At 44.8% G+C, this 23,800-nt stretch overlaps 1 protein-coding gene across 1 annotated transcript in view; it reads right to left on the bottom strand.

Moving 5' to 3' along the window:
• The window catches only part of BAZ2B (bromodomain adjacent to zinc finger domain 2B), a 3,835,724-nt gene that overhangs the window by 2,537,600 nt on the left and 1,274,324 nt on the right, over window positions 1-23,800 (bottom strand). The gene's annotated exons all lie outside the window — the stretch shown is intronic.

Raw genomic sequence — 23,800 nt, 5'->3', positions numbered from 1 at the left:
CAAGTCCCTCTTCACCAAATGTAAGCGTCCTGTCTGGTGGACCTCAGCCATAAACAAATTGTATAACAAAAGAAGGAAGCTACTGCACGTCAGAGCGAAATCCCATGAAGGGAAGACATCTCTGATCAACATTAGCAGAAAACTACGTTCTCTCATAAAAACATCCAAGGCAAACTTTGAGAGAAAAATCGCTAAGGACACTAAAGATAACCACAAAGCCTTCTTCAGCTATGTTAGAAACCTGGGCGGAAACCCTCAGATATGCTCAGAGTTGGTTCACAACAACAAAAAATACACTGAACCCACAGATACTGCTAACATTCTGGCTAACAGGTTCAGTGCAAATTTCTCCCCTCTTTCACCCCCAAAAGAAGAAATACTTACCCCAGCTGAATGTAATCTCCCTGTCATCTCAGATGTCCAAGTGAGAACCACCCTAAACAAAGCAAAAAACACAGCATCAATGGGACCTGACGGTATCCTGGGGTGCGTGTTACGAGAACTCCAAGAGGAGCTAAACCCACACATAAAAATGCTATTTAACCTTAGCCTTACTTCGGGATATGTACCTGAACACTGGCGTACAGCAACAGTGGTCCCACTCCACAAGGGGGGTGCCTCTACAGACCCTGGAAACTACCGCCCCATAAGCTTAACTAGCCTGGTCTGCAAAGCTATGGAAAGAATCATTATGGAACTCATAAACAGAGACATAGGGGACCTACAGACACTTGACCCCACCCAGTTCGGCTTTGTAAAGGGCAGATCCTGCCTTTTAAACCTGGTTGACTTTTTTCAAACAGTCACTAGAGCCATTGATGAGGGCAAAGCAGTTCATACAGCATACCTGGACTTGGCTAAGGCCTTCGACACAATACCCCACTCAGGCATCATAGATAAGCTAAACAGCTTAAAAGTAAACCCTTATGTCACTAGATGGGTTGCAAACTGGCTAAAGGACAGAACCCATAAAGTTAAAATCGCTGGAGCAATGTCAGACTCAAAGCCAGTCACAAGTGGTGTCCCACATGGATCTGTCCTGGGACCCCTCTTGTTCGGCATTTATTTCTCAGATGTTAAAGCAAACATGGGAGGGCTGTGGCTGACAAAGTTCGCAGATGACTGCAAACTAGGCCATAGTCGATACACCAGCAGACACACACATCCTACAAAAGGCCTCACTGAAATGGACAACTGGTGCGTAGTCACGGCCTTAAACTAAATGCCAAAAATGTATAGTCATCCCTTTTGGAAAAAACAAAGTACCCACAAATTATCACATAGACAGCAACCCACTGAGTACGGAAAAAGTAATCAGAGACCTAGGGACCCAAGTAGACAGCAACCTCTCATTTGACACCCACGTTGCCAAAGTGGTTAAAAAAACATTCTACCTTGCACACCTCATCATGAAGGGATTCACATCCAGATCCAAGGATGTCATTGTACCCCTATATTCCTCTCTCATCAGACCCATGATTGAGTACAATGCCCCATTTGGTATGTACCTCACCCGGCATTTGCAACAGCTGGAGAGACCACAAAAGTACCTCACCAAAAGGATCAAGGGTCTCCAACATATGTCTTATTCTGCCAGACTAAAGAAACTTCAGCTCTATTCAGTAGCATACCGCCTGCTCAGAGGTGATCTCTGCCTGATGTACAAGGCCATGTCCAATCAGGATCTGATGGACATGCTCCACCTCAAAAATCCAAATCCATCAGGACCACGAGAGCTAAAGACTTAAACCTCGGCACAAGTATGAATAGGACATGCTGGAGGGATAGATTCATAACCCAGAGGCTTCCCATGCTTTGGAACAGGATCCCAGTTCGTATTAGGCAGAGCCCCTCACTGACTCTCTTCAAGAGAAATCTTGATGAGTGGATGGGAGATCGTAAGTTTACCCCAGGGGTCACATCTGTGTCACTGCTAGACAGGGGCACAGTAAACTAATTCTATTATATAAGGGGACCTTCATTGTGTCACTAATAGACAGAGGCACAGTATTCTAGATTTATTCTGTACATTTTTGTACCATTTCATGAGGTGGCAAAAGCCACATCACTATGGCTAGGCTTACAAATGCCCCAGGGCAGATAGCCTAGTACTTTACTATGAAACTATGAAACTAAGTAGCAGCTGGCTCGAAAGGAGATGGAGTGAGTTTCTCCAAGACAAAGTTAAGGTCCCAGGCTGGGGTTGGAGCTCTCCTGGGTGGTCTCAAATTTTTGGCCCCTCTGAGGAACTGCAGTGGATGAGAGAAAAGGTGAGGTTCTGTGTTATAATGAGCTGAAATGGCTGAGGCGTGGATTTTAATGGAGGAAAAGAGACAAGCCCTTGTGAAGCATCTCAGTAAAGTATTGTAAAATCTAAGGTAAATTGGGCGCTGCTGTGCTCATCCCTTGAGACTGGTTCCAGGCACAGAATCTTTTCCATTTTTCAGCATAAGACTTTCTAGGACTAGGCCTCCTTGCCTCTAAAATTATATCCATCACAGGTTTGCTGAGGGATGGTAAAGGAGAGATTAAGTAATTAGCCAGGCTGCAAGGTTCAGTCCTAGAAACGGAGGGTGCAGAATCTGGTTCTCCTGGTGAGAGAGCAGGGAAGGAGTCTGAGGCAGGCGGCATGGGGATAATCATGACACACTGCGCAGAAGGGGGAAACAGTGTTGGCACGGCCAGTCTGGAGCAATCAAAATCATCCTTGGTTTGTCCTGTTTGATTTTTAGTAGTACTTTGGAGAGGAGAGGTAGAGGGGAGAAGGCATAGACTGATAGGTTTTTCCAGCTGAAGGACAGAGCATCCACTTTATAGGCTTGTTTGTGGGGAGTCCTTGTGCAAAATTTGTCCAATTGGTAGCTCAAGGGAGAGGCAAACAGGTCTATATCTGGGCTCCCCCATTTGTTTGTCAACATGTTGAAAGTCCTTGGTTCCAATTTCCACTCATGTGGGTCCATGAAGTTTCTGCTTAGTCCGTCTGCCAGTGTATTTAATTTTCCTGGCAGGAATTGTGCTTGTAGGTGCACTTGGTAGCTCAAGGCTGTGTTCCACAATGCCATGGCTAGTCTGCAGAGGGGCTAAGAATGTGTACCCCCCCTGCTTGTTTATGTACCACATAACAGTGGTGTTTGTCAGTCTTTACCATTAGTTGTCCTGGAAGAATGTGGTCCTTAAAGGCTGTCAGACCATTCTGTACAGCTAACATTTCTTTTTGATTGATATGCAGGTGCATTTGACTTGGGTTCCATTTGCCCTGAATGCACTTCCTTGCCAGGTAAGCCCCCCATGCATAGTCTGATGCATCTGTTGTTAGGGTTTGGGTGGCAAAGAGTGGTGTGAAAGGTAGTCTCTTGTTCTGGTGGCAGGCTTCTGCCCACCAAAGGAACTCTAGGCATAGGCAAGGTATGATAGGAATCATTGTTTCTAGTTCCTGAGAATGTTGACATCATAGGCTTTTTAGATACCACTGTAGTTTCCTCATATGCAGTCTTGCATATGGAATTAGAAGAATGCAGGAGGCCATGAACCCCAAGGCCTGCAGTATTTGTCTTGCAGATAGCAGGGTTTTTGTGGCCACTTGTTTGAAGTAGGTTGTCAAATGAATTTGTTTCTCTGGGGTGAGGTGGGCCATCTGGAAAGTTGTATTCAAGCTTGCTCCCAGGAATATAATTTGTTGACAGGGTACCAGTTGCGATTTCTTTTCGTTTATGGTGTACCCCAGACAAGTTAGAACCCTCTGTACAAAGGCCAGATGATTCAAAAGTATGTCCTGGCTTTCTGCCTGTATTAGACAATCATCCAGGTATGGGTATATTTGAATATTTCTTTGCCTGCAAAATGCAATAACTGGAGCTAGGCACTTTGTGAATACCCTGGGTGCAGTAGATAAGCCAAAGGGCAATGCAGAGAACTGATAATGCATGTAGCCTCCTCTGAAGCGTAGGTATCTTCTGCAAGATTCCCTGACTGGGATGTGCAGGTATGCTTCTTTTAAATCTAGTGTTGCCAACCAGGCATCTTTGTCTAGCATAGAAAGTAATTGAAGAGACAGCATCTTGAATTTTGGAATCTCCAAAAAGGTGTTTAGAGTAGACAGGTCCAGGATAGGACGCCATGAATTGTCTTTTCTGGGTACCAGGAAAAGTCTTGAGTAGAAACCTTGTCCCTTTTCCTCTTCTAGTACCAGCTGAATAGCCCCCATGCTTAAGAGAGAAAGTACTTGTTTTTGGGCCTCTGTCCACTGATTTGGGTGTAGGTCCTGCCACCTGCTTGGTGTTGGCAACGTGTAGAAGTGAACTCTGTATCCCTGGGACACTACATTTAAAACCCATTTGTCCTGGGTAATGATTTCCCAATTCTTTGCATGAAGAGCAATTTTTCCTCCCAAAGGGGCAGTCAGTTGTTAAGTGCTTGGAAATTTTAAAAGGAAGTCATTGAGACAAGTTACCATAGGGGGAGTCCTATTCCCAGATTTGGAAGTGGAGGCCCCCCACTGCTTAGTTCTGTGTGCCTCCTGGGACTGAAACCTGGGGTTTTTGCTGTGTCTGGGTTTGGCTTGAGAAGATCTGGAAGGGGCTGGAAAGGACCAATTCTTAGAAGGCCAGTGCCTACTAAATCTAGGAGGCCGAAAGTACAGTTGTGTACACTTACCATAAATGTAGATGTTCGAGTGTATTCACTGTTGCAGTCATTACATTTGGGTAATCTGCTGGCAGGTTGCCCTCAGTCGGCCAGAATTCCAAAGTCTTGGGTCCTGCGTCAGTTGCTGTCTTCTCTTCCATGACGTCAGGTAGTCAGGGGTATAAAACATGCAGCCGACGCCATTTTCTTTAGTTTTTCTTGCCTCCAATGTCAGGTGCCCTCAAAAAGGTGGCAAAATTATATACAAACATATATATATATATATATATATATATATATATATATATGCATGCAACAATATAAACTTTACCTTCATCTATAACCAAATATACCACATAGGTTGTAGAAGATAGAGAAGGAAATATAAACTGCAGAATGACAGGGGGATGGCGGGAGGGTAACCTGGACTGCAACAGTGAATACACTCGAACATCTACATTTATGGTAAGTGTACACAACTGTACTATGTTCTTTGTGTTTCACTGTTGCCGTCATTACATTTGGGTAGAATCCCAAAGCTTTGGTTGGGTGGCTGGAGAGAAACAGCATTAGGTGCGGCTATAAGGCCCTGCAGCACTACAGTGGCAAAGCCTGCCCTAGACTTAGAGTAGAGAGGCAAATGGTAATGCTTTGTAAAGGTGTGAACAGAACTCCAAGTAGCAGCCTCTAGAATGTCTTTGGTTGGTACTCCTCTGAGAAAGGCTGCTGAAGGAGCTGCTGCTCTGGTGGAATGAGACCTAATGCCCTTGGGCATAGGTTTACCATGGTGTAAGTAGCAGAAACGGATGCAGTGGCTTATCCACTTTGAAATTGTCTGTTTTGAAATGGCCTTTCCTTCTGATCCTGCAGCATATGACACTAGTAATTGCTCAGTTTTTCTTAGAGATTGTGTCCTGCTCAAGTAGAATCTTAGCTGTTTGCGTACGTCCAAGGAATGCAGGATTCTCTCCCCTTTGTTCTGCGGATTTGGATAAAAAGTTGGCAGATGGATTGTTTGGTTAAGAGCCACACTGGAACCCACCTGAGGCATAAAAGTAGAATTTGCCCTCAGAGACACCCTGTCTGGGTAAAATATGATAAAAGGCTCTACAGCCATGAGGGCCTGTAGCTCTGAAACCCTTCTTGCTGGAGTAATTGCGAGTAGCAGGGCTGTCTTTCCATGATAAGACCTTTACCTTTATATCAGCGGTAGTGGCTGGTTCAAATGGAGGCAGGGTGAGCTTTTCTAACACATAATTGATGTCCCATGCAGGTAATGGTGATCTTCTAGCAGGCCTTAGGTTTTTCGCTCCTCTAAGATACTGCTTTAGTAAGGGATGAGAAAAGATTGGTGGCTCTGTATTGTAATGAGCCGAGATGGCAGAGGCATGGATTTTGATTGATGAGAAAGACAGGCCTTTGTCAAGCATCTCAGTTAAGTATTGTAATATCTGAGGAATATGTGGTTCTGCTGTATCAGTTCCTTGTGCTTGATTCCAAGCACAGAATCTCTTCCATTTGTCAGCATAAGATTTTCTAGTACTAGGCCTTCTAGCTTCCAAAATGACATCCATCACAGCTTTACTGAGAGGTGTTGTTGGTATGATTACACGATTAGCCATGCTGCCAGGTTCAGAGTCTGTAGTTGATTGTGCAGGATCTGACTTTTGCTGGGATAGTAGTTGTGGTCTTTGAGGCAATGTCCAAGCTGGGTATTGAGACAAGTTCCTTATGAATGGGTACCAGTATTGGCGGGGCCAGTCCGGAGCAATTAAAATCATCCTTGGCTTGTGTTGTCTGACTTTTAGGAGGACTTTGGGTAGAAGAGGCAGAGGAGGAAAGGCGTAAACTGACAGTTTTTTCCAACTAAAAGATAGGGCGTCCACTTTCCATGCTTGTCTGTGATAAGTCCTTGTGTAAAATCTTTTCAGTTGATAATTTTGAGGACAGGCAAACTGATCTATGTCTGGGCTCCCCCATTTCTCTGTTATCATGCTGAATACTTGTGGATTTAGTTTCCACTCGTGAGGATCCATAAGGTTTCTGCTTAAATTGTCTGCCAGAGTGTTCTGTTTTCCTGGCAGGAACTGAGCTTGAAGATTTATCTGGAAGGTCAAAGCTGTGTCCCATAGTGCCATGGCTAATCTGCAAAGGGGGCATGAGTGTGTGCCCCCTTGCTTGTTTATATACCACATGACTGTGGTGTTGTCTGTCTTTATTAGTAGTTGTCCTGGATGAAGTAAGTCCTTGAATGCTGTTAGGGCATTTTGAATGGCTAGCATCTCTTTCTGGTTGATATGTAGATGCATTTGATTTGGTGCCCATATGCCCTGAATGCATCTTCCTGCCATGTGGGCCCCCCCAGGCATAATCTGATGCGTCAGTTGTTAAGGTTTGGCTGGCAGGGGGTAGAGTGAAGGGCCGTCCCATGTTTTGGTGACAGGCCTTTGCCCCCCACAGAAACTCCTGTTACAGGCAGGGGATGAGAGGAATCATTGTTTCCAGACTGTGTGAATGCTGACTCCATAAACCTTTTAGGTACCATTCAAGTTTCCTCATATGCAGTCTTGCATATGGAATTAGTAGGATGCAGGTTGCCATGAAGCCCAGAGCCTGCAGAATTTGTCTTGCAGAAGACTAGGTCTTTGTTGCCATCAGTTTGAAGTACATAGTCAGTTGCCTTTGTTTGTCTGGTGTGAGGTAAGCCATCTGGGCAGTTGTATGCAAGCTTGCATCCTGGAATGTTATCTTTTGAGACGGTACCAGTTGTGATTTAATTTCGTTTACTGTGTACCCTAGGCATGCTAGAAGCCTTTTCACAATCGCCAGGTGTCGTAGAAGACTGTCTTTGTTCTCTGCTTGAATGAGACAGTTGTCCAAGTAATGATATATTTGAATACTTCTTTGTCTGCAAAATGCAATTACTGGTGCCAGGCACTTTGTAAAGACCCAGGGTGCAGTAGATAAGCCAAAGTGTAGTGCAGAGAATTGGTAATGCATTAAGCCAGCCTTGAATCTGAGGTATCTTCTGCACGACTCTCTTATTGGGACATGCAGGTATGCCTCTTTTAAGTCTAAAGTCACCAGCTAAGCATTCTTGTCCAGTATGGGCAGAAGCTGTTGCAAAGTGAGCATTTTGAATTTTGGAATGTCCAGGTATGTGTTCAAAATCGATAAATCCAGTATTGGCCGCCAGGCCTTGTCCTTTCTGGGTACCAAGAACAGTCTTGAGTAAAAACCTTGTTCTTTTTCCTGTTCTGGTACTATCTGAATGGCCCCCATATCCATGAGGGACGTAACCTGTTTCTGTGCCTCTGCCCATTGGTTTTTTGGCAGGCCTGGCCAACCATCTGTCACTGGAAGAGTGTGGAAATGGAATCTGTATCCCTGTGATACGAGGTTCAGTACCCATTTGTCCTGGGTTATTAACTGCCAATTTTGAGCAAAAAGTGCTAATTTTCCCCCTATGGGTGCTGTCAAAAGATATGTGCTTGGTGTAGGCAGAGGGAAGTCATTGGGATTGCTTTCTGTAGGTTTGCGCTTTATCTCCTCCAGATTTGGAGGTGGATGCGCCCCATTGCTTTGACCTGTATGAGTCTTGAGCTTGGTACCTGGAACCCTTAGGGCGTCTGGACTTGCCCCTTTGAGCTCTGTCTAACACAGGAAAGGACCAATTTTTTGTAGGCCAGTGTCTACTGAATCTAGGTGGCTGCACTTGTAAAAAAATCTTTAACAGTTTGCATATACTTAGCTTTGTCTTCCATTTCCTTTAAAACCTCTTCTGCCTTAATACCAAACAGAGAATCATGCTGTAAAGGTGCATCTAGTAATTTAGCTTTAACATGATCAGGCAAATTTTGTTCCTTTAACCAGGCATGCTTCCTAATCACAGATCCAGTAACTGCGGCCCTGTAGGAGGCCTCTAAAGAATCAAAACCACATTGCAAAGTATGCTTTCCAACCTGTTCATCTGCATGCAATAATTCCTGCAATTCCTTATTTTCTGCACATTCTGAAATCAACATCATTTTCTGTTTCAGCAATCCCATAAGATGTTGTTAGTACTTAAGTATAAGAAATTGACAGTTTAAGGCCCTGATTGCCAAGGCTGCAGATGTATAAACCATTTTTCCCCATCTGTCCAGCGCCCTGGATTCTCTGTCGGAGGGGGAAGGGTGTTTTGCTGTTGAGGCCTTAACTCCCTTAGGACCCTGTGAAATAGTCTTAGGATCAGCAGCAGGGTTTCTAAATAAAAATTTATGAGAGTCAGCGACCCTGTAATACCTGTCAGGCTTACTGGGAGCCAGAGGTAGAGAGTCAGGGGTCAGGCTTGACTCTGAAAAAACATCATCCACAATGTCTAACACAGGGGGAATGGCCAAAGGCTTGTGCTGAAGGGGAAGGAGGAAATCCCTGAGCCTCTTTTTTGATTCTGAGAAGTCTTGACTCTCCCAGTGAAAATGCTCCCTCAAAGTAAGCAAGGTTTCTCCAAATGAATAATCCTCAGGAGGAGATGCAGATGGAATAGACTCCTCAGCATCAGAATCCTCATAGGGAGGTAAAGATAATTCCTGATCAGAAGAGAAATCAGAAGAAATAGAAAAATGATCTGAAGATTCATTGTCTGATCTGAAGAATCATAGTCAGTGTCTTGCCTAGGCCTCTTATCTGGAGGGGGATGGGTACCCCTGATCAAGGTAATAAGGTCTTCAGCCATTTTGATCATCTGTTTTTTAGGCATAGAGGCCTGTGCATGTGGCTCAGGTGTCATTTTTTTAGCTTTAGAAGGTGTCTTTGCCTTTGGTTTTTCAGCTTTCGTCGGTTTGATATAAAAATGTTGAGGTCTGAATACACCCTCAGAAGCCGGTGCCTGCTCAGCAGCTCCGGACCCATTTGAGGGAGATACATCCGTCGGTCTAATACCTTGAGTATCTTGCAGCATATGCCTGACTCCACATGGGTGTCGGTAGAGGCCTGCGACTCGAAGGTAGTGGGTATCAGGGGCTGCGAAAGCGCCTCACTGAGTACCGGCGACTTGCTTAGGAGAAGCTTCGTCAATTTTGGATCTTGACTGCCTTTCTCTGTCCTTTTCTTTGCGTTTTTTATGTACTCCGGTAGTCAGATTGCTATCCGACGACATCTCTGGGTAGTTAAATCTGTTGCCAAACTACTTAGATGCAAAAATATACCGACGCTTAACAGTGCGTTGGTTAAATCTAGCACAAAACCGACAGCCAGGCACGTTGTGGTCAGGGCCTAGGCAAGGAATACAGTATAAATGGAAATCCTTATGAGGTATTTGCTTCCCACAAGTAATACAATTATTAACTTTTCCTGACATCGGTAAAAAGCAAGAAAAAAGTTTCCCCAACGGGGTACTTAGCTTTATTGAAGACTTCTGTTCTGAAACTCAAACGCGAATATTTCAGTAGTCGGCCAACCGGCACTTGCGAAATGCTTCTGCTTCAGGCACCGTGCGGCAAGAAAGACTAAAGAAAATGGCGTTGGCTGCACGTTTTATACCCCTGATGACCTGACTTCATGGAAGAGAAGACAGCAACGGACGCAGGACCCAAGACTTTGGAATTCAGGCCGACTGAGGGCAACCTGCCAGTAGATTATCCAAATGTAATGACTGCAACAGTGAAACACGAAGAACATCTTGTAAAAAATCTTTCTCAATTTGCATATATTTAGCTTTCTCTTCCATCTTTTTAAGAACTTCCTCAGCCTTGTTGCCAAACAGGCGTTTCTGATTTAAAGGAGCATCCAACAATTTAGCTTTAACATGATCAGGCAAAGACTGCTCCTTAAGCCAAGCATGCCTTCTGAGCACAGACCCAGTAACAGCAGCCCTGCAAGAGGCCTCTAATGTATCAAAACCACATTGCAAAGTATGTTTTCCAACTTGTTCAGCAAAATGCATTAAATCCTCTAATTCTTTACTTTCCACACAGTCCGGAATCAACATCATTTTCTATTTAAGCAGTCCAATAACATGTTGCTGATACTTTAACATATGAAACTGGCAGTTTAAAGCCCTAATGGCCAAGTATGCAGAAGTGTAAACCATCTTACCCCATCTATCCAGCGCCCTGGAGTCTCTATCAAGAGGAGTGGGATTTTTTGCACTAGAAGCCGTAATGCCCTTAGGCCCCTGTGAAATAGTCTCTGGATCTGCAATAGGATTTTTAAAAAGGAACTTGTGGGACTCAGGGACCCTGTAGTATCTGTTAGGTTTTCTGGGAGCAGGAGGCAGGGAATCAGGGGCCAAACTAGATTCCGAAAAAGCATCATCAACAATGTCTAGTACAGGAGGGATAGCTAAAGACCTATGCTGAGGTAGGAGAAAGAAATCCCTAAGCCTCTTTTTTGAATCAGAAAAATCCTGGCTTTCCCAGTGGAAATGCTCCCTTAGAGTATGTAAGGTTTCCCCAAAAGAAAAATCCTCAGGAGGGGAAGCAGAGGGAATGGAGTCCTCTGCATCAGAATCTTCATAAGTAGATAAGAGCAAATCCAGATCATCAGAAGAATCAGAAAAAACAGAATCATGATCAGAAGATTCATAATCAACTTCAGTCCTAGGCCTCTTAAAAAGGGGGGGGTTGGCTACCCCTGATTAGAGTTATTAGATCTTCAGCCATTCTTATCATTTGTTTTTTAGGCATAGAGGCCTGAGCATGTGGCCTGGTCATCGGCTTTTTAGGCAAGGATCTAGATTTAGGCCTAAGAAAAGAAGGAGGCATCGATTTAATATACAAGTCCGTAGGCCTGAATTCACCCTCAGAAGCCGGTGCCTGCACAGTGGCTCCGGACCCATCCAAGGTAGAGACATCCGCGGGCTCCATAGTTGAAGCATCTCGCGGCATACCGGACTCCAAATGGGTCTCAGTAGAGGCCTGCGAATCAGAAGTAGCGGGTATCAGGGGCTGCGAAAGCGCCTCACTGAGTACCAGCGAACTGGCGACTGGCTTAGGAGAAGAGTCATTGGCAGTTTTGGACCTCTGCGGCCTGTCTCTGTCTTTATTTTTGGGTTTTTTCAGAATCCCGGTAGTCAGATGGCTAACAGACGACATTTCTGGATAATTAAATCGAGAACCGAAATATTTAGAGGCTAAAATATACAGATGACGGATAGTGTGCTGATTAAATAAAGCACAAAACAGACAGCAAGGTACGTCGTGGTCAGGAATACAGTACGAATGAAAATCTTTATAAGGTATTTGCTTTCCACAAGTAATGCAATTATTAACTTTTACTGACATCGGTACGGAGCAAGAAAAGATTTCCCCAACAGGGTACTTAGCTTTAGTTGAAGACTTTGATTCTGAAACTCGAAAACAAAAATTTCAGGAGTCGGCCGACCGGCACTTGCGAACTGCTTCTGCTTCGGGCACAGCACGGCAAGAAAGACTGATGTAATGGTGTCGGCTGCATGTCTTATACCCCTGACGACCTGACGTCTGGAAGAAGGGACAGCAATCGACACAGGGCCCAAGACTTTGTTAATCAGGCCAACTGAGGGCTACCTGCAAGCAGACAACCCAAATGTAATGACTGCAACAGTGAAACACTAAGAACATCTGCAGAATCCCTGAAGGATGCCTCAACAGAAACCAGAAAGGGGAGAGAGAGAAAGAAGAGCCATACCCGATGATGCCAGGAGGCGGCCATGAGCTAACAGAGAGTCTCACCTGCTAACTTTATGCAGATACTTGGAAACAATGGTAGATGTGGGGTAGACATGCAGGAGGTCTCTCTGAAAGCCTAACATTAGAAGAACTGCTCCCAGGGGCAATGACAATAGGTTTATTGTCTCCTAGGGGGAACCATGTAGTTGGATCATATTTCACTTTATATGAACTCTCACTATCACTGAGACTTAGCATCCGTGAATATTGTATCCAATAGAGTAGGGAAGAGAACAGTGTGCTCGAAAAAATGTCCTTTGAATGGGTTAAGCAATGAATACAGTTTCAAAAACAGGAGTGTATTATAAGAGAAGACAGATGTTGGTAAAGAATAGACATTTGTATCATCAAGACCACTGATGGTTAAAAAAAAACGGTGATTTTGCTGAATACGACATATAAAAAACAGTAAAATCTATACCTAGTTACCAAGGAGAGGACTAAAATAAGTTGTAGAAGAAACAAGTCAAAGTCTGGTTAGTAGAAGTTGACATCTGGTTGGGACAGCGAGAAACCAGCAAATTCAATATGAAAAAAGTAGCTGGGATACTCTCATGGAGTTGTCCCGATTGCTCAGAATTAAGTAAACAGGTAAACACCCTGGGGGCTCTGTTGATTGTAAAGGATAATCTGAATGGGAGTGACTGGCCCCAGTCGAAAACGTTAATGACTTCTGCAATAGTTATTCATTCAATGTGATATTGTACATCCTGGAGACATATGCAGTACACTCATTTAACATGAAGAAAACAAGCAGAACGGACTGTAGCAAAAGGCATCCAGAACTTTGACTCCTTATATACTGATAGAGATCAGTTAAATTTAGTACTGGTCTCAGGGTTTCCGCATTCGTTTGTTTTTTTGTTTTTTGTTTTTTTAATAAAGTCTTGTATTTGGCACCCCCAAGTGTTTGCTTTAACAACAGCACTGGAGTCCAGATGGAAGAAGATAGGACCCCCACAAGCCTCGGGAAGTGAACAGTCGGGTGATGCTTCCCTATGCCAATAGAACCTAACAAAAACAAAGGAGGAGTATTTAGAACTGTGAAGTTGAGGACCTCCTCTGTCTCTCTGGGGATGCCTACAGCTGAGGAAATCCTCTTTTGTCCTTGGAAGAAAGATTCTTGCATGGACACTAAGGCACCCCAAAGGAACTATAGCCTCATTTTCTCACCACCAGTAAGTATCCTTAGAATACACGTCAAGGGGAGAAGAAAGGTTTGATTCCGGCAGTAGCCACACTTATGCCCTGCTGTTTGTTAGCTACTGATGAGCGTAACCTTGAGTGATGCCCTGAAAAAAGAGGGGTTAGATGATGAAAAATGGCATTGTGGAGGCCTAGCTCAGAATGGTTTAGTCAGGGTCAGTTGATTGTGCAGTGCACTTCTCTGAACGGGGTAGGAGTCTCTGAAGTACAGGAGAGGGCAACGGAGCTGAAACAGTATCAAAGTACCATCTCACAATCCCTAAGGTTTAGAGGAGTGGCCAAGTAGAAGGCGACCTCAGTGTTAAATTTTCTGAGGTGAACTCACACTATCCAAATTTGTCCAATGTTAAGTCGCAGTGGTATGGCGGTAGCTTTGTTACCTCACAGCAAGAGGTTCTCCCGTTCGATTCTCGGCTGGGCTTGGGAGTGCCTTCTGTGTGGAGTCTGCATGTCCTCCCCGTGGTTGGGTAGCATTCGATAGACATGCTTGCGTAAATGGGCGTGCCTTCATTGAAGGTTGGGCATTGAGCTGGCACCTCGGCGTTTCGTAAAAATCTACTGCCAATCATTAGCGGACTGGAGTTCTGTTGTGGCGACCCCTTACCGGGAAAAGCCGAAAGAAGTAGTTCTGGAATTGCTGCTGGCAGAGTGTAACCTTTACCGATGTATAATTGGACCTTGAACACCAGCTTCTGCTCAGTGACATCAGTCATTACCACAGTGTCTAGCGTAACACCCACGCTCCATAGACGGTCAACGGAAGGGGACACTATGGTAGAAAATTTGGAAAATCCCACAGAGGAGTTGGAACATTTGCTCTCGGCAGCTGCACCTCAAAGGGGGAAACTTCTCTTGGAGAGAAAAACACCCATAGGGATGGCCATTCTGGGACAAGGCAACTCCCCGCTACCAAAAAACAAAGTGGTAACTGACCAGGGAAGGAGAATCTCCTTCTGACCCCATTGAGCCACAGCCTCCAGGAAGGAGGACATGGCCCAACCCCTAAAACTCAGCACACGGCAGGAACAGATGACTCTGTGGAAGACAACGCCGTGTGGGCAGAATGGACTCAGGGGCACCAAGTCCCAACCAAATCCAAGGAATCAGCGCTCCAGGACTTACCCCCAATCCAAGGGAACCAGTCCAACATCTGAAGAGGACTCGTAGGAAAAAAAAAAAAAACAAACCCAGATAAGCCCCCAGAGCAACAGGTATTGCTTTAACATATACCTTCCAAACGATTCAAAGTCAGCAACTCACACGTCACCATTCAGTGACGTCAAGCCAAATGGGGCAAAAATAATTTGGACACTCCACTAAAAATTAGACAGCCGAGAGGCACACTCTTGACCCCCCCACAGCGAAAACTCCGGAGGAAGCCCAAGAGAACGGGAGGACAAAGGGTTGACTACAGGGACAGGTTCCCAAACATCGCTAGAACTACAGAATTGGTCTTGGCAGGCATTTGACTTAAATCCTCGGATCCACTCAGCCAGAAGTTTAAATCGTCTGAGTTTCAGGGCATAGCTCAACTCTTCCTGCAAGGCAGTGAAGCTCAACATCAAGCCCACTCAAGGACCAGAATACCAACTGGTCAATTTTCTTCCAATTTGCCAGTAAAATCACACATTTTATGAGGAACAGACTGAAAAATGTAATGGAACTATCTGAACACTGCAAAGATGCGGATAGTTTAGAGACATGAGGCCTGAAGAAACAACGCAGTTAACCATTGGATCCGAAGATTGCCTCGGTTCCAAGGAAAGACCCGCCAGCCCAGTAGCTCCAGATCCAAAAGTGCTGGATCCAAGAAATGCTCAGTTCTCCATGGGCATCTGGTATCCTCCAGATCCCAGACACAGGATCCAAAGAAAAAGAGGAAGAAGAATGGTCTATTCACTCAGATCCAAGATGGAGAAAAAATTAGGATCTGAAGGAGTCTTTGGATTCCTCTGATGCAAGAAGGCTATCTGATACCTTGACTCTGCAATAAAGTTTCAGTCAGATCTGAAGGCATAGGAACTGATGATGATCAGCAGACAAGCAGAAAGGAACATCATGGGACGGAACCAGTCAGATCAAAGAAGGACTAAGGATATGAAGGAGATCCTAGGATCTACAGATCTGAAGAACTGGATCCAAGATCCCTGTTGAGTTGTTCAACAGGGGTGTGAGCCCCGACAGAAATAAGTAACAACCTTCATCAGGCAAAACACTCTTCTGTGAGACAGCCAAAACTCAAGCATGCATGCCCAATTGCAGTAGTTCGGATCAAAAGGGGCCAAAAGCCCATGCATAACTCTCATGTAAAACTCAAAGTCTGTCATTATCTTTGTAAAGTAGGCAATAGTGCGCAGGCTATTAAAACACCTAGCTAATAACAGTCCAGAAAACCACAACTTTATGAAGCAACGGACCAAAAATGCAAGCCAAAAATTCGGAAACTGTACAGTTTATAGGTATGAATCAGAGACGTACCTTTTACCTTCTCAGAGCAAGAAATCAGAAGCACCTAAAGAAAAAAACAGCACAAGTAATTTACAATAGCATGAGACTTCTAAGGAAAAAACGAGTGTGTGCGCCAATACCCCCTGAACCCTGTTCTGCTAGTGAATCACAAACCATGGGAATGAACCATCATCATAAGAGAAAAAATAGAGTATTCTGTAAAAAGAAGGATGGTAAAAGTAAACGTCCTTACCCCCTTGAACAGTAAAACCCTAAGCACCAAAACCAGAAAAATAATGTTTCTAGCTGCCAGCGGGTACTGAGGGAGGAAAGAAGAGTCAACAGATAACCGAAAAAGCATTTAGAAAGAAATATAGATAAATTTATGTAAATAAACCTTCTTACCGCTCAAGTCTAAAAATCTTCTGTCTGACTATGATGGTAGCAAACGAGACCTAAACAGCTAGGGACAGGGTAGTGCACCATGGGAACATGAGAGGAGCTTGAGACTGGGATCCAAAGTCTAGAAAATGTGGCCGAGCTTGATCCAAGGATCGGATCCCAGACCCATCACTGAAGAAAAATGAGGACAACATCAGATCAATGTTTAAATCCCACGGAGGAGTGGGATCTTTTAAAGGGGGTCTAAGAAGAAAAGCTCCCCTTAGAAAGGCTTTACAAAGTTTAGAGGAAGCTAAGGATAAGTTACTTACCCCTATATGAAAATTGGAAATGGCAGCTAGCTGTACTTTAACAGTAGAAGAGCTAGCATCTTTATTGAAAATTGCAGCTAAAAATTCAACAACTATAGGAACTGATGCTGAAAAAGGATCCGTGTCTTTTTGCTGTGCCCAAAAAAACAAATCTTTTCCATTTATTTCTGTAAAGATTTCTAGTGGAAGCTTTGTGGGAAGAAAAAAATAATATGATGGAAGGGGAAGAGAGCCTGGGCTGTTTAGCAATCAATGGAAGTGGAGAAACCAGGGAGAAAACGCTGAGAGAAGAAAAGGAGCCACTTTTGTGATTTTAAGTATTTTCTTCTGATTTTTTTGTTAAGTTTTACTGCTTTGCCGCCTATTTTTTGGCATTTTCTGGCTTGCTAAAGTTTATATCTGTAACAGTAACAGTACTTGGAACACATCTAGAGCCTGTTTACTGCATTTCCTGTGTTGCACTTAATTTAAAATCGTTTTTTTTCTCTAAAAACTGCATTTTACCTGATTTTGACCTAGCACTCGAGTGTGGGGTCATTTATTGCACTGTTGTGATTATTTGGCTGCTTGTGTATCTCTGCTACCTTTAAACTACAACAAAAAGAAAAAAAAAATCTTGCCTTTTTCCCCACTTTCTGAAAGTTAAGAAAGTTCAGTTACAGATTTGCTGTTCTGAACTGTTTGGAAGTTTCTAGAAGGCCAGTGCTTGCTTGGGCTAAAGGGAAGTCTCTGTGTTCACCAGTGGGAGTGGTTAACACTGAACAGCCTGCCTGTCCCTGGAGGAGTGGTTACTACCTAGAAGCTGTAGTTTTATTGGCCATTTTGGGTCAATTCTAAATTCCTTGATCTCTCTCTCTTAAAACCCTACAACTCTCTTTTTGCGCGGTTCTGCACAATGAGCAGCATCGGGCAGCGCCGCCTAAACAGGTTTAAACTATTCCAGGCTCCACAAAGTCTGCTCTTCACTTTTTCCCTTAGAACTGTTCAAACTCTCAAAGTAATCACTCTATTCTCTTTCTAAAGCCCTGCACTTGTTCATCTCTTATAAGGAAACACTAACTAACTAAAGCACTACACCCTCCTTGACTTCTCATAAGTATTAGGCTCCCGATTGGTCCTTCCTGATCAAGTGAAAAATCAGTTCCCTTCCCTAATCTGATCAGTAAAAAAACAGTTCCCTATACTAATCTGGTATGTCCAAGGGTCAGTTTCAAGGTTACTCTCCAGTCCAGCTGGTGAATTTGGGAATTTTGAGGCAATGTTACAATTGCCTTGTGTACACACACAACCCTCTCCTCCTTCCAACAAGCTCTAATACATGTGAGAGATGCAGTTACAAAGCCAAACTGGAGGCAGAGCTCTCTCAACCTAAGTCTGGCACAGTCAGTCAGGAGGAAAAGGTAACCACCCCCACACCACAAATCCAGTCTCACACAGACCTATTGCATCTGCATACCCAACACATAAACACACAAAAACATACTCAGAGGCTCTAAATAAAAATCTGCCTAAACAGCAAAGACCTCCTAAGCAGATATCCAAGCAACAGCCACCCCTCAACAATACCCACGAATCACATATCTCACTAAATCAGTGTGCCTCACAGTCACAGCCCTTAAGGCCAAACAACACACCAAATACACTTGTTATTGTGGACTCTATTGTCCGGCACACTGACGTCCCGCTCACCAGACTGAACAAGGAGAAGGTCACTGTAAGCTGCCTGTCGGGTGCCAGGATCCGCCACATAACACAAGCACTCAGGTCACTCCAAAGCAAGTACAAGTATGACTCCGTCATTGTCCATGCTGGTGTGAATGACCTGAGACATACCTCCCTGGACTACATGAAAAGAGACATAGAGGAGCTCTCTGACCATGTAGCCCAGGCTGGTATGACCCTGACCTTGAGTAGCATCTTGCCCTCACCAAGAATGATGCCACAGTATAAAAACAAAATGATCAGTTTCAACAATTGGCTAAAGTATTGGTGTCATTCAAAGGGGATCCAGTGTCTGTCTGCCTGGGATGACATGCTCGACAAGCACATTGCTTCGCTAGGGACAGCTTGCATCTGTCACCCTTAGGCTTTCGTATACTGGCCAAGGTTCTTGCCACCCCTATAGTGCCTTTTTTAGGCAAGGCTCAAAGGACAAACCCACCTCCATAGACAACCCAAGGATGAAAAAACTAAAGGTAATGCTACTCAATGCCAGAAGTCTAAACCTCAAGATGCACGCACTCGAGGCTCTCCTCAGTATGGAGAAAATCGATGTCTGTGCAGTAACAGAAACCTGGTTCAAGGCTCCTGAGAGCACCCCAGCACTACCAGGTTACAACTCATACCATGCGTTTCGGCCCCAAAAACTTGGACCGAAGCACAAAAGGAGGGGGAGTATCTATATTCATCAAAGATATCTACACCTCCAGGTTAGTGGCACTGCACAAAGCATCGGAAACCATCCATGTGCAACTAACAGCGGGCAAAACTGCCTTTCAGTTTGTAGCCTGCTACAGAACACCCTCCCTATTACAGGAACCCCACTTGGCATTCCTGAGAACACTGGAGAATATGAAGGTCTCTCCAAACACTATGTTACTGGGTGACTTCAACTACCCAAGCATTGACTGGGAAAACTACTCGAGCCCAAACACCCTCGCCCAATGGTTCCTTGAATTTATAAACTTTAACGCAATGGAACAACTGGTCACCACTCCCACAAGAGGGAACAACATATTGGACCTGGTCTTCACCAACATGGGGACTCTATGTTCCACACCAGAGGTAAACCCCTAATTGGTAAGATCAGACCATAAACAAATTTCCCTGGACATCCATATCCCGTCCCCACCCCCAGCCAAGGAAATCACTGTAAAGAATTTCTCAAAAGCCAACTTTGCACTTCTCAAGACTGAGGTGGAATCCTTCAAAGCCCCTGGGCCAGAGGATAATACAGCCCAATCTGCAGAATCCTTTACAAATGCATTCTATGAGCACCTGCAGGAATGCATGGATCATGCTATCCCAAATAAAACCAAGACTCACTCCTCCAAAAACAGGAGACCGGCCTGGTGGACCCCGGTCATAAATAAGCTATACAACAGAAGGAGGAAGCTACTACATGACAGAGCAAAATCCCAAGAAGGGAAGGCATCTCTGATCAGTATTAGCAAGAAACTTCGATCCCTCATAAAATCATCAAAGGTCAGCTTCGAAAGAAAAATTGCCCTAGACACTAAAGATAATCACAAGGCCTTCTTTAGTTATGTCAGGAACATGGGCGGAAACTCCCAGATATGCTCTGAATTGTTGCATAACGGTACAAAATATACCGAACCTACAGACATAGCCAACATCCTGGCAGACAGATTCAGCACAAACTTCTCCCCCCCTTCCCCCCCCAAAGGAGCAAATGCCTATCCCAACTGAATCTAACCTCCCTGACATCACAGATGCACAGGTGAAAGCTGCCCTCTCCAAAGCAAAAAACACAGCATCTATGGGACCGGACGGTGTCCCAGGCTGTGTCTTATCTGACTCCAAGAAGAACTGAACCCTCACATTAAGTCACTGTTCAAACTTAGCCTTACTACAGGATATGTACCCAAAGAATGGCGTACAGCTACAGTGGTCCCACTCCACAAAGGTGGTGCCACAACGGACCCTGGAAACTATCACCCCATAAGCCTGACTAGTCTGGTCTGTAAAGCTATGGAGCGTATTATCATGGAACTCATAAACAAAGACATTGGGAGCCTCCAGACACTGGACCCTACCCAATTCGGCTTTGTTAAGGGCAGATCTTGCCTCTTAAACCTAGTTGATTTCTTTGAAACAGTTACCAAAGCCATAGATGAAGGTAAGGTAGTCCACACAGCCTACCTGGACCTCGCTAAAGCCTTCGACACAATACCCCACACGGGCATCATAAATAAGCTTACCAGCTTAAATATCAACCCCTATATCACAAGATGGGTTGCAAACTGGTTCAGTGATAGAACCCACATGGTCAGAATCGCAGGTGCCATGTCCGAATCCAAACCAGTTACAAGTGGCGTCCCACAGGGCTCAGTCCTGGGACCTCTCTTGTTCGGTATATACTTCTCTGAGGTTCAGGCTAACACAGGGGGATTATGGCTGACAAAGTTCGCAGATGACTGCAAACTGGGGGCCATAATCGAATCTCCAGCTGACACAAGCATCCTCCAAAAGGGTCTCACAGAGACGGATGCTTGGTGCCAGAGCCACGGTCTCAAACTAAATGCTAAAAAGTGCATAGTCATCCCCTTTGGGAAAAACAAGGTGCCCACAAATTACCACATAGGTGGTAATCCATTAAGTACGGAAGAAGTAATTAGAGATTTGGGGACCAACGTGGATAGTAATCTCTCCTTTGATAATCATGTTGCCAAAGTGGTTAGAAAGACCTTCTATATAGCCCACCTTATCATGAAAGGGTTCGCATCTAGATCAAGAGAGGTCATTGTGCCCCTCTACTCGTCACTCATCAGGCCCATAACTGAATACAATGCCCCTTTTGGGATGTACGTTACCCGACAACTCCAGCAACTGGAGAGACCCCAAAAGTACCTCACCAGGAGGATCATGGGCTACAAACAGATGTCCTATGCAGCTCGACTAAAGAAACTCCAGCTCTACTCAGTTGCTTACCGCCTACTCAGAGGCGATTTATGCCTGATGTACAAAGCCATGTCAAACCCAGAATTAATGGACATGCTCCACCTCAAAAAATCCAAGTCCCTTAGAGCTACACGCTCCAGGGACCTAAACCTCAGCACAAACATAAATAGGACATGCTGGAGGGACAAATTCATTTCCCAGAGGCTCCCCTCACTCTGGAATAGAATCCCAATTCATGTTAAACATTGCCCCTCGCTGACCCTCTTCAAGCGAAATCTGGACGCGTGGATGGGAAATCGCAAATTCACCCCTGGGATCTCTTCTGTGTCCCTGCTAGACAGAGGCACAGTAAACTAATCTTAAAAGGGTACCTTCTGTGACCTACTTTACAGAGGCACAGTAGGCTAACCTAACAGGGAGGCAGAAGCCAATACACTCTGGCTAGGCTTATAAATGCCCTAGGGCAGATAGCCTAGTATCTACCTATGAACCATGTGGTCAGCTTTAGGCCAGGAATGTCCGGATGTGTCATGTCTGTTGGATGAGAAAAGGTCTGGAACTAGATCCAGAATCCATTGGGGGGGGGGGGGGTGAAGCAAATGAGGCCAAAGAAAGGGAGACCAAATCTGACAAGGCCAGTAAGGGGAAGTGAGAATAACTGTGCTCTTCAATCGAGATGCTTTCTGAAGAAATCTGGGGATTACAGGCAATGGGGAATAAACATAAAGAAGTCGGGGGGGCAATCGTGAAGCAGACTGTCCCTTGGTGACTTCCCTAGTGGGGAATCAGGGCAAAAACCCTGCTGCACTTGTTCAGATGCAAAAAGGTTGCAGCATGGCTATCCCCATTGTCAGAAAATCCTTTCCACAATCTTCATACTGAGCGAACACTCATGAGGCATCAGAATGGACCTGCTAAACTTGTCTGCAATCACGTTGGACTTCCCAGAATGTGCACTGCTACCAGAAACCAACTGGATGGGATCGCCCACTGCCACTCTCTCATACTTTCTCGACACAGAGGCTAAGATTTGGTTCCTCCTTGTTTCTTGATATACTAGACCACCGGCATATTGCTCGTATGGATCGTAAAAGTCCCGGAGGGAAGTGCGTCTTGGAAGGTCTGCAACACTAGGAGGACAGCTCTCATTTCCAGAACACCAATATGAATACTGACCTTTTCCAGGGACCATGTGCCTTGGACTGTCTTTCCCAAGAAATGCCCCCCTCCCAATCTGGGAAGTGTTCGTGGTCACTATGGCCTTGGACTGAAGGAAAAAAAAAAAGGACGACCTTCTATCACTTGATTAGAATGTCACCACTATAGAAGGTCATTTTTGCAAGCCCATGTTATTTTTATCTGACTAGATAAATGTTGGTGAAGAATGGACCATTGAGTTACTAGGGTCCACTGAAGGATCCTCATGTGATACCTTATTAGCAGTACCAGAATGAATGCCGCAGACATGGACCCTAATGCTTGGAGGATCAGTCAAGCTGAGAGAGAGAAGAATTTTGAATGATCTTTTTTACGTGGAATCAAATGGTCTGAACCTTTAATAGAGGGAGAGAGGCTGTAATAGATAACATATTGAACAATGCTCCAATGAACTCCAACATTTGAGTTGGTTCGAGATGAGACTTCTTGTGATTGATGGCAATTCCCAGGTGAGAGCATAACTGAAGTACAGTCTCATGTTCTGATCAGATGATGCCTTGTCGGAGCGGTTATGAGCCAGTTGTCCAAGTATGGGGGTGGACAGAAACTCTACTCTGCTAGCTCCTTCTTCATGGCTGCCACTATGACCATGTGACCATGGCATCAACTGGTACTCCCTTGCTCCAAAACTCTCTGTTCTTCAGTGGTACCAGGATCTTACCTGGTCTCTTGGGGAACAGCTCAATGGTGTTGGGTTCCTTTCATGCCTGTCGACAGACCAAATTAATGAGATTGACTGTGGGCAGCATCACCTAGGAGTTTGACAGACCAGCTCCAAAAGCCTCCAGAAATAATGACTCCTCTTGGGGAACGGTTGTCAGAAGACCAATCACCCCTTTGCTTTAAAAGTTCTAGAATGTCTCCAAAGTAGATGTCATTGGGTGGTGTTCCTGGGGACCCTCTCCCCTCATCAAAATTGGTATACACTGTGACAGACTCTTGTGGAGACTCTAAGTGCCTCCTCTTGCCCTTTTTCTTCCTGGGAACTTATTTGGTGGAATGCTTCAGAGAAGTATGAGAGGAAATTAATATACCTGTCGAGTATCCTGGTGACTTACCCAGGCTAGCCCTCCCCATGGCACAGGTGGTAGATGCAGATATGAATGGAGTTGGGAAGTTGGTGTTGGGGGGGGGGTGTCTGGACTCAAAAAGAGAAAGCTCTCTCCACTACTTCAAAAGCAGAAAGCCTCTGAGAGAAGGAAACAGACGGCTCCAAGAAGACGTGCTTCCAGACTGTAGGCTCTCTCCACCCCGAAGGTG

Source organism: Protopterus annectens, chromosome 6.part0 (genome assembly GCF_019279795.1).
Source record: "Protopterus annectens isolate FY-2018-M chromosome 6.part0, PAN1.0, whole genome shotgun sequence".
In the NCBI taxonomy this organism is placed as follows: domain Eukaryota; kingdom Metazoa; phylum Chordata; order Ceratodontiformes; family Protopteridae; genus Protopterus; species Protopterus annectens.
The sequence above is the reverse complement of the archived record's forward strand: the minus strand, read 5'-3'. Positions and strand labels throughout refer to the sequence as shown.